The following is a 12,275-nucleotide window of genomic DNA, read 5'->3' as shown; positions in this document are numbered from 1 at the left end:
TTTGTTACTAAACAATATGCCTAAAGAATATGATAATATTGTAACTACACTTCTTAATGTTCTGAATCTAAAACTTCAAGATGTGGATTCCTCTCTTATGGGCGAATATAAAAAGAAACAACTACGGCATGAAGCTTATGAAGAGAAGCTGGTGGATACTGCATATCTCTCCAAAAAGGAAGGTTTTAGTCAAAACAAATTCCATGGACTTTCCAGGACAAGAAGAAAGGATGCAGTTTTTGTGGAAAGGAAAAGAAGCAGGATAAGAAAAAATGATAACGAAAGTTGATGTTTCATTTGTAGAATTTGTGTGTGTATTTCTCTTACCTATCATAAAAGTAGGCCCTCAAGTAACTTCATTGTTTTCCTTTTAAGCCATAATCCATTCTTGGTCGCCCTTGGTGGCCTTTTTAGTTAACTATGCATGAAATTCCTCACACATACATATCAAAATACCACACAAAACCATTTAAATTTTTGTTGAACTCTGTGAAGTTCAAAAAGATGATAAAATTAGGCTACCATTTAAAATATCAAGGTGCACAACCCATAGTTGATTCGTCTTTCTCTAAGCTCATTTAAAGTAAAACCTATAAATCCAAAAGCTTTTCAAGAGTGGGGAAGTATAATAGCTATGTTATCTACTGCTTTCAAACTTGTCCTTCCTTAGCTCTTCAAGAACTAGAATCACCTTCAAAAAAGGTTAAAACTTGTCCTTGTCTCCTCATAATTACCTTGTAACTCATTTATGAGGCTTTGTTGGCACACAAGTCATATCCTCATATACTTTCTAATCTTGAACATTGAGCATCATAGGCTCAGTTCTTCACAGAATTAGAAATGGTGTTGATAATCTATCTACTAGCTACTCACATGATGAAGCTTTATTCTTTGTCCATGTACATTATAAGTTTGCATTTACCATTTGATTCCCATTGCACAATGTATATTGACACCATTCACATAGCACAAGCATACGCATGGAGGGCCTCCGGTAAGATTTTTAATTTGAGGGCACTTTAGAAATTTAGTATACATCGCTTTCATGAAGCTGTTGTTGTAGCATTTATTAACTCAAAATTTCATTGCCTAAGGTTGTAATAACGTCAAATTCTTTGGAACGAAATCTTAACCTTGATCATGAGAATTGTATCTTTAATTTATTTAAGTGCAAATAGGAGAAAGAAGCACCATAAATGAGACTCAAATAGTGTAGATTATAACAAATAAAATTTTGGCCAAATATGATTATGCTTTAAAAGTTTTATTCTTGTATTTTTGAGACATGACTTGTTACGAGCTCATCAACCCTATTCACCATTTTAACTATAGGTGCTAGGAACCTAGGTGTTGAGAAAGTGATTGACTCAAATTATCTATCATCAATGTAATTATTTGGTAATGTTTGTGACTCAAATTATCTATCATCAATGTAATTATTCGGTAATGTTTGTGACCAATATTATTAAATGTAACATAAGGTATAAATTAGTCCATGGTTAGAAATTGTATAAATTATTATAACTTGTAGCATTATTGGTATTAATATGTATGCCTAGCTTGTAGCATTATTGGTATTAATATGTAAGCCTAGCTCGCCAAAACCACAGGCTAAGATAATGTGACATGATGTCTTGGGTGAGAGAGAGAGAGAGAGAGAGAGAGAGAGAGAGAAATGAAATGATATATTAATGTCTCTAAGAGGCCATAGTGGCCTATGAGACCAAAACTGAGAGTACATGTGAAGTTGGTGTCTCATCAAAGAGAACAACCAAATGAAACTAAAAAGTACAATAAACTGACTGTCTTACAGTTTATTAAAAACTATAAGACTCCTAGATGATACTGAGTAAAAAATACTGGAAAATGCATATTAAGTAGATCCATGTATGCTGATCAGTTGAAGTGCTGCCCTCTCCTCAGATCAAATATCTCCGCCATGGGGCTATCTAGAATGGAGAGGTTGTAGAAGCGAGGTAGGAACCTCCGATGCTGAGAAATAATGGCTCTGATCTGGCGATGAGGATGTCGTGGTTGAGATCCTAGTGGGTGTGGCTAATGAGCACAACATAAGACGATTGCTCTATCAGTGGTGACTCCCTATGGGAGCATGGCTGGTGCCCTGATGGTGCGATGGAGGAGGTATCAGGGGGTGTGTGGGCTGGGTTGTTGGTGCTGGTGCTAGTGCCAAGATTCTCTATCTAGGTACATCATGGCTCGGTCTCTTGTCTGCCAAGAGGGTCTCTCTATGTCTCCTGAGCTCAAGTAGGAACAATCCTAGGCATCTCTGATCCTCAAACTCCATGACCCTGTGTAACAGCCCAAAACCCTCTCAGAAGAGGTAGTGATATCTCCCTCGGATCTCATAATAGTTTGTACATCGATAAATGTAGTGCTCCTCTGTCTCTGCCTCCTGGTAGCATAGCTGACAAATGCAATCATCCGAGATCTGATGCACATATCGCCCTGTCTCACTCCGCAACAACTGGTGTGATGAGGTTTGGATCTGTCCAATGGCACAACGTATCCCATGTGATAGGTGTACATCCATGTACGTCGAGTGGGTGATAAAATCATTTAGTGAGAGGTGTAGAAAATGGCTCTTGTAATGAGCCATTTTCGTGCCTAAGGGTTCAAGGAGACTAGTCCATGTCCTCTCTATGTCCACTCGGATGATATCCATCTTAATCATGTGGTTCTGCTCTGAGCGGGTGAGATCCAAAAATGGACAATCTAGGCTATACTGAAAAGGGTGGTAGTGCCTCTATCCCGCAAACCATGTAGGTCAAACCATGATCTCATTTGAGCATACCAGCAATGAGTATCTCCAACCTCTGCCAAATATATGGATGAGGTCAATGCCAATCGGGAGTACCTCTGTTGAGAGAGCTCCCATAGCCACTGTAAAAAGTTAATTGCATGGAATAGGGCCTCAGTCACTACTAGTGCGGCACCTAGCTCAGCCCAAACTATATCATGTGGTACCGATGATTTGCTCCGAATCATGCAGGCAATCATCATAATTAGTGGTTTCTCCATTTGCCTCCATCCCTCATCCGTCCCTCTCTGAGATCTGTGATGTATGCTAGGCCCCCAAATTGGAGCTCCGTACAGGAGGGTTGGTGTGACAAGTGTATCAAATAGCCACAATTTGGTGCGCGGCTCCTGAAACTGTATGTGTGCACACTACCTCTCAAGTGCCCCCAGGGCTACATGCCCTTGAGCTAATCTAGCTGTTGCTGCCTCCTTTAGAGAGAAACGCGGTCCTGTGAAAGTAACTCCCAAGTAGACATATGACCTAACGTACTCAACTGGCTCCCCTTAGAAAGTGAATTGAGGATCTGATCTTGTCACCCATGCCTGTGTGGTGTTAAACACCATAACCTTGGTTTTCCCAAGGTTCATTGTCAGATATCTATCCGCACATAATGCCTGTAATGCATCTAGATGTCTCTGTAATCCCTCCGGAGAGTTTCCCTCCGGAGAGTCTGAGATTAGAATAATATCATCAGCATATAACAAGATGGGTATCAACACCCTTGCCAGGCATGCCCCTGGGCCTCCCAATCTATCTACATAATTGGAGACCTCATCAATGTACAGTCCAAAGAGGGTGGGTGATAGCAGGCATCCCTGCTTCACCCCTATCGTGCTGGTCACCATATCGAATAGTCCGGTTGGAGCTTGGACTCTACCTGTCATAGACTCATACAAAGCATATATCCCCCACTGCATATCCTTAGGTACCTCAATGTCATGCAATCTGTGCATAAGCCTGGCATGTGGTACAATATCGAAGGCTTTGCGAAAGTCCACAAAGCAGCAATATATCCTTCTCTTCTGTGCCCTGCCCTCTTCAATAAGTGCCCGAAGTGTCAGTATGTGATCCAAGGTAGTAAATCCTCTCTTGAAGCCGGCATGTCCTTGTGCGTTGATGACCATGCCTTTCTACCTAATGGCTCAGCTCCGACTCCAATATAGAGCCATATAGTTTGTCCAAGTAATGACCAATCATGATCATCCTGCAGTTGCCTAGTACCATCATGGGGTCCCCACTCTTAAAGAGTGGTACAATGATATGCCATGTCCAGCTTGCCGGGAAACCCTCATAAATGGCACGATTAAACACGTGTGATTAGCGGAGCCAAAGTATCGCACGCATATGAGAAGTGCTCTCCAACTAGCCCATCATGATCTTGTGCCTTTCCATTCAGTAACTTATCTATCACATCTAGCACCATCCGCATAGTAAAAAATTATATATATATATATATATATATATATATATATATATATATATATATAGAGAGAGAGAGAGAGAGAGAGAGAGAGAGAGAGAGAGAGAGAGAGAGAGAATTCCCCCCCTAACCACCCCCAAGTGGCGAGCTCGCCACCCACTTGGGAGTTGGGGGAGGGGGAAAATAATTTTATTTTACTTTTCTTTGCCCCTCCCCCACCCCCTAAGTGGCACCATTATTCCCTCTCTCACTCCCAAGTGATGCTACTAGGAGGTGGGGAGTGAATATTTTTCCAAAAAAGTAAAAAAATATTTTCAAATAAAATTTAACAAATATTTTTTTAAAAACGTTTAAAATTTCTCCTCCCCCACACTGAAGTGGGTGAACTGGGGGGGAAGGGAATAAAATAAAATAAAATATTCTCTCTCTCTCTCTCTCTCTCTCTCTCTCTCTCTCTCCCAAGTGGTGAGCTTGCCTCCCCCACCCCCAACTTAGGCCCGGATGGAGGAGGGAATTCTCTCTCTCTCTCTCTCTCTCTCTCTCTCTCTCTCTCTCTCTCTCTCTCTCTCTCTCTCTCTCTCTCTCTCTCGGTGAGCTCGCCTCCCCCATCCCCAACTTAGGCCCGGATGGAGGAGGAAATTCTCTCTCTCTCTCTCTCTCTCTCTCTCTCTCTCTCTCTCTCTCTCTCTCTCTCGGTGAGCTCGCCTCCCCCATCCCCAACTTAGGCTGGGATGGAGGAGGGAATTCTCTCTCTCTCTCTCTCTCTCTCTCTCTCTCTCTCTCTCTCTCTCTCTCTATGTTGGAGGGCGAAAAGGACCCACTGAAATAATTACAAAAATATTAATCATAAAGTATAAAATAGAAATTGTACATAACACAAGATTGGGTCTAATTTTTCCCCACACAAGAGATTCCACGCTTTCTCTTGGTGTATTTAAATCATATTACTTGAAATAAATTGTGGGGCTCAAAATAGTGTTCACTTTCATAAATATATAGACTTCTTCAAAAATAGTTTACTTTTTTGGACGTACAAGCCAATCTACTTTAAAATAGATATAAACCTTTCAAACCTTATAAATGTGTACATCTCTTGTAAAATCAAATATGCACAAGGGAGATTTCACATGTTCCCATAAATATATACATCGACAATAAATATGGATGACACCCAAATGAAATAATGGCACATGTTGTCACAAAATCAAATGGTATGCCGGCACCCAAAAATTAAGTGTCTCAAAATCTTCCTGACTAGTACCAATTTGCCTCCATTATCTAATCCAAGAAGTTGCACTTATATTAACTATGCCAATTAATTTTTATTAATTGATTAAAAATATAAATAACCATATAAAAATCATAATATCAAGATGATGTACCAAAACTCCCACACATGTATGGAGTCACCCGTGTCCTCGTACACGTAAAGTAAGCTACGATTCATTGAGATTTAGAAAGGTGTCACTCTCTCTCTATCTGTCTATCTATGTTTATCTATCTCTCTTCCTAGTAAAGTTTGGTTGCCCATTATCCTTACTATAGAATTATTATCCCAATAAAACATGATAGTGAATATTACGTTATCTAGAGAATTCATAAATAATGAGAAATGTGGGAATATAAAATTCCATGAATTAACTCCTCATAACATGCCCCGAGGAGCAACAAGCAATTGTCCTCAGATGTCACAAAATCACACATAATCATCACGGGCTAGTATGAACATAAGATATAATTAAGGATGGATAGACAATGACGAGGGCATGATTAGGTAGCTATTGAGGTTCTTCGATGGGGTGGCTTTTATACTTAACTAAATATCTATAATTAATACTACCTTTTTTTGGTTAGAATATATTAAGAAAGGAATATCTATTTATTATAAATTGGTTTCATGCTGAAATGATATAAGAATAGAAAATTAGGGTAAAATATTATCATTTTCAATGAGAGGTTTATGTGCTATAAAATAAAATGTGAAAGTTGTTAGTCTATAATCATCTAAGAATATGTGTATAAAGTGTGAAAAAAAATGTCTGTTCGGGTGGGAGGTGATACTAAAGATAATTTAAATGAGTCAGAAAGTCATCATTGGTGAGTGTGGGATCATCATCGGTTCTATATCTTTGAACCATGTTATTCCATGAGTTGACGAAACTGAATGTTGGGAGAAAAGATACGAATGTTGCCAATAGGGATCATGACAACACATGCTCCATGATCATGCGTCCAGATCTTTGACCATTTTTCTTAGTTTTGCTGTTAAAAATGCATAGCAAGCATCAAATAAGTTGAAATTATGTTCGAATATAGAAGTGAGTCAGAGACATTTTGCTATAAGTCATAGGAATGAGGATTATGAGGAGATGGGCGAGTCATTTTGATGTGTACAAGATATTATGACAAAAAGAAACTCTCAAGTGTGTTAGTTTTAAAAAGCAACAATAAATAATTTACGTATTGGTGGCTTGATTGAAATCTGCATGCGTAAGTGGTCGAAAACGTGTCCAATTTCTTATTAAAAAATTTAAAAAATAAAAAATTTTCTATAATTTTCTTCTCTTTGATTCTAAAGCTTCTTTATCTTTTGGCAATTAATATTGGCTCTGATACCAATGTTGGAGGGTGAAAAGAACCCACTAAAATAACTCATCACAAAGCATAAAATAGGAATTGCATATAACACAAGATTGGGTCCACAGAAGAGTGAGCCTACACTTCCTCTGGGTGTATTTAAATCATATTGCTTGAAATAACTTATGGGGCTCAAAATAGTATCCACTTTTATAAATATGTTAGCTTCTTTAAAAATAGTTTGCTTTATTAGACATGCAAGCCAATCTACTTAAAAATAGATGTAAACCTTGAACTTTATAAATGTGTATCTCTCTTATAAAACAAGGGAGTTTTCACATGCCCTCACATAAGAATCTTGCCATCTCATCATGCCTTAGCTCATGGCTAATACTATCAAAGCTCTCATATCAAATATCAAAGCTCTCATTCTAACACCCACCATGGTGAGATAGGGGGTGAGGAGCCTCCTATAAGCATAAAGAGAAGACTTTATTTCTACTCCATAACATCCCCCTCTACTTGGGTAGTTCCCCCCGACGTATAATATGCAATAATCTATAGACAACCATTGACAAGAGTGTTGCATACCACTTGCAATCATCTTGGACAATGTTAAGTATGTACATGTGGACAATCTTATTTCTTCCATATCCTCAAGAGATAATCTAAACAACAGGGATATTTCAAAGGTGCCAGGGGATAAGAAGAAGACACATAGTAAGTGCCTAGTACACAAGCATAAATGTCGTCTTGTTGACTACCACTACGGGTTTATTTGCTATTTTCATTTAGTGCTTGAGGATGAGAAAGTTTTAATAGAAGGAGATGAGGAGAGGTAAGAGGAATCTTTAAGAGTAGAAGATGATGAGTTTCACGAGGTTGCAGAGGAGATAAACTTAGTTGCGGGAGAGGGAACTCAATGAGTAGTTTGATATTGATGCCACCAGAAGAGAAGACACCCAAGTTGTTTACTGACGAGGCCCCTACTATGGTAGAGGAAATAGAGCACATTCTGACCTAAGTCCTCCTTGTATATCCAATACGTGACAACCAATATGTCCCCTTAACAGATATTCAAGTGTTGTTTGACATCAGGGGGGACTACTGTCTCGCCATCATCGCACAGAATCTTGAAGAAGATGATGATTTCGTCGATCCAAGTGTGGATAAGTATCTTTTAGTGGATTTAAATATCAAGGACAATGAGTACCATATTCCTACTAAGATATTATCAATGATGTACAAGGATGCGCCACTATGAAGCCAACCTTCCCACTGAAGAGGAATTTCAAAATATTCAGCAAAGACTCAATAGTCCACAAGGAAGAGGAGGCTATTAATCCCATTTTGGGTTAACAAAGATGCTCCTCCATTTGAGGACATCAATAAGTGTTATGTAACGACACTATAAAGGTTATACATTATGAGATACTAGCCAACCAAGGCTTCAACTACTACTACTAGTAAGTTTTGGGCGCGCAAGTATGAATAAGGGCCAGTTGTATAAAAGGCATTTTCTCATAATGGAACGATGTGAATTGTAGTCCGCTATTTCACGGAGATCTGCTAATTCACGAGATGAGAAGAGTCAGTTCAACAGAAAACCAAGCGTAATGGTTGGAGTAGTGATCTAACCTATTATTCTCATGCACTTGAGGTCAGGGAAACTCATTGGAGACGACCTTGCCCCCAAGATGGAAGTGCATCAAATCACCTAGGTTCTTCCTACTAAAGAAGTGTTGGTTCAGGCTGCTCGGCGAGCACTCAATTGAGTGTTGCAGCTTGGAGAAATCTGACTACCATAAAAAATAGTATAGTGAGGAATCCATGGACGAGGGCTAAGATTCTCTAGCTTTGGAGGAGAAAACCCAGCTTCTCCTATGGAGACTATTAAGAGACTAAGGTTATGTCAAAGGGGAGGAGAAGGGTGTGTGTGAATGGACTTATGGTCCACTAGCTCACCTATTTAAAGGTGGATCTAGAAGGCATTTTATGAGCATGAAGCTTAGTTGTATTTTGAGCAACTCAATAAGCAAGATCTTTTCTTGTATTTTGTGAGTCTCTCTCCTCCACATATTTGATCTAGGATGAGCACCACGAAATTCTAACATGGTATCTAGAGCTTGGCAAGATTAAGTCATTTTTGTGGTGTAGAATAGGTTAATTTTATTCTCTTTTTTTTTTGTGGAGCTGAACCTCCTGCCAGTGGCGGAGCTCTAGCATCTTGTGGAGGCAAGAACTCGCCGAGTTTCCATTTGGGAAAGTGTAGAGGAGGTCCGAGCACTCAGGAACGTACAGCAAATTTCTGGGTTTCTCTTCTCCTGACCGCGTCACTGCGTTCTGAGCAAGCCGGCGCCAGTGTTGGTTTTCGTACATCTATTCGCCTTGTGTGGGTAATATTTAGCCACAAAAGCTTAGGGCTTTTGAAGCCCTAATCCTCAAGGTCCTACAGCCCAGGTCTCAACCCTAATGGCGGCCTGAATCGAGCGCGCTGATCGGCTGTCTAGTTTTCAGCCATGGAAGCTTGTATAAAAGCTTTATAAAAGTGTTTTAAACACTAATTAGCTTTCATGCTTATCATTAAAGGAGTACTAATCTGTTAAGTGCTCTTGTGAGGGTCTTTTTCCATATCCTTGAAAGTGGTGGGCATGCACCATAGGGTATTCATAAGCCTCATTGCCATCAAGCTTCATCAACATCTTCAAGTGCACAAAGCTTCTCAAAGTGTGCTTATTAGCACTAATAGTGTTGATTAACACAATCTAGTAAAGGGGAGCCATTCCAAAGCTATTCCAATGTTGCTAAACACTAATGGTGATCTTAATCACCAAACAAAGTGTTCTTTGACACTAATGAAGCTAATCTTTATTAGAATTAGTGGTTGGGCACAAACCCTAAGTGCTAAACCATAAACTTCACCATCCTAATCTCCCTTTTTTATGCAACATCCTTAACTTGATTAAGGGCTACTGCACTCTCATAAGCCTTTCTCTTTCTACCTAAGCCAAAACATCACAAATTTATGGTTTTTTCTTCTTCATAAATCAGCCCATTACTCTCTAGTAATCTCCTTCAATACCTAATGTCAAAGGACAACACCCAAATTAAGAAGTTCTCAGGAGAGGGCTTCCACACTTTGGCAAGTCCTTGTTAAGTACAAGATGATGTCCCAAAGGTTTTGGGCCATTCATCTTCGGCACTAAGGTTATTGATCAAACTAAGGCTGAAGATATTGAAGATGATAAGAGGGTACAAGCCATCATCATGCTTCATCTTTGATGAGGCTCTCATTCACCATGTGGACCAGCTTAAAGGAGAAATGGGATGAGCTTGACAAGCTCTATGGAGCTTGTGGTAAGAATTCCAAGATCTCACTTAAAATTGAATTTTTCAGCTTGGAACTCAAAGAGGGAGACGGAATTGGAGCCAGCTTCATCTCTCACTTGAAGGGCCTTATGGCTCAACTTGCATCAATGAATGCGAGAATGGATGAAGATGATGCAGTGGCTGTTGTGCTAAAAGCAGTCAAGAAGGTGTACCCCACCTTAGTCACCACTCTGAAGAACATACCTAATCCCACCCTTGAAGGAGTCAGTCAATCTTGTCTTGATGAAGAAAAGAGGCCAAAGGGAGGAGCTGAATCTTCAAATGCAACTTCATCGAATATCGAACAAGCTTTGTCACATCAAGTGATCAAAGTAAGATGTGTCCATTGCAAAAAAGTGGGTCATTTGGCAAATAATTGTTGGATCAAATATCCCAACAAAATGAAATGTAACAAGTGTAAACAAATGGGACATATCACTTCCAAATGTCCTAACAAAGAGTCAAAAAGCTAACTTTGTATCAGCCTCTAACTCCACTGAGAAATTGTTTTAAATCTCAATGTAACCACACCTATATTCCTAACCTTGTACGCCTAATGTTATAAAGGCATCCTATGTCCAATACCACCTATTCCAATTTTTTCATAGTTGGTATTGAGGGGGGGGTATTAAGAGACTAAGGTTATGTAAAAGGGGAGGAGAAGGGTGTGTGTGTGTGAATGGACTTATGGTCCACTAGCTCACCTATTTAAAGGTGGAGCTAGAAGGCATTTTATGAGCATGAAGTTTAGTTGTATTTTGAGCAACTTAATAAGCAAGATCTTTTCTTGTATTTTGTGAGTCTCTCTCCTCCACATATTTGATCTAGCATGAGCACCACAAAATTCAAACAGAGACCAACAGAATCTTTGATATGGCTAGGGGATTTTTTTGTCTCTAGCATGACATAGAAGAAAGATGAAGCGCAATTTGTAGGTATGGACCCATCAACAAGCACAGGAATGGTCTAAGACTGGACTTACCAACCCAAACTTCTGGCCCAAGGAATGCTAACATAGTGAGGATTAGTGGAATGACTCCTAGGGTTAGGAGGGACAAGGAAAATGCTTGCCCAGATGGGTCAAATCTTCTTCCGCACATCAGAGGAAGTGGACATTGACATGAAACTAGTTGAAGCTGAGCACCAATTATGGTTACTAGGTTTAAAAAGGCAAGAGCTCGATACGCAAAGAACGATGGCAAAACAGAGGAAATTTGATAATTTCAATCTATTTCGACCACGTGACAAGGAACTCGAAACATCTAGAAATTCCACTGATAACATGTGGATGGAAATAATAGAAGGAGGAATACAAGCCTTAGAACCCATAAACGAGGAACCCAAGTTGAGGAAGTCCTCAAAACACAAGAATAAGTGGACAATCTACCTAGGACATCTACAAGAGGAGAGGATCGGCTATACACGAGAGAAAATATACATCAAATGTTCAATGATCCCACAAGCATCGAGCTTCTAATTCAACAAAGGCAAGCTAAGGCCACTAATGATGAGCTAGGTGATTGTTATGTGTACATTATATGTGTATATACTAGGAGGCTAACCCACCCTAGGCATGTGAACATGGGAGCATGGGAACATGCTCTAGTGGGGCAAGGGTTAGGTCTAACCTTGGGTTGAGGTTAGGGTCATGCAACTAAGGGTCACACATAGCAAGAGAGTAGACACAATTCTCTACACAAGAGAACATCCCTTGAGTGACGATCTCTCGAGATGGCTTAAGTATAGATTTGGATCGCATCCAAAAGGTTTTGGAATGACCAGTTCCACGTACGGTCAAGAAGTTAAGATCTTTCTTAGGTTTCGTGGTATTTCTTAAAAAATCTGTCAAGGATCATTTGGAAAGTTGACAGTGCCTTTTACCAACCTTCTTAAGTGTAAAAATAAGAAGTCTAATTCTCCGATTGAGTGGAATAAGAAGCTACATGAAACTTTCGATACTTTGAAATATAAAGTTCGAGATGCTCCTGTGTTAGCCTTACCAGATCCTAGTAGGCCTTACATTGTAGAGACTGATGCTAGTGATTTTGCGGTAGGCGTAACTTTCTTCCAGGATGGGAAGCCTATGGCCTT

Source organism: Cibotium barometz, chromosome 4, assembly GCF_041138505.1.
Source record: "Cibotium barometz isolate CiBa-2024 chromosome 4, ASM4113850v1, whole genome shotgun sequence".
Classification (NCBI taxonomy): domain Eukaryota; kingdom Viridiplantae; phylum Streptophyta; class Polypodiopsida; order Cyatheales; family Cibotiaceae; genus Cibotium; species Cibotium barometz.
The sequence above is the reverse complement of the archived record's forward strand: the minus strand, read 5'-3'. Positions refer to the sequence as shown.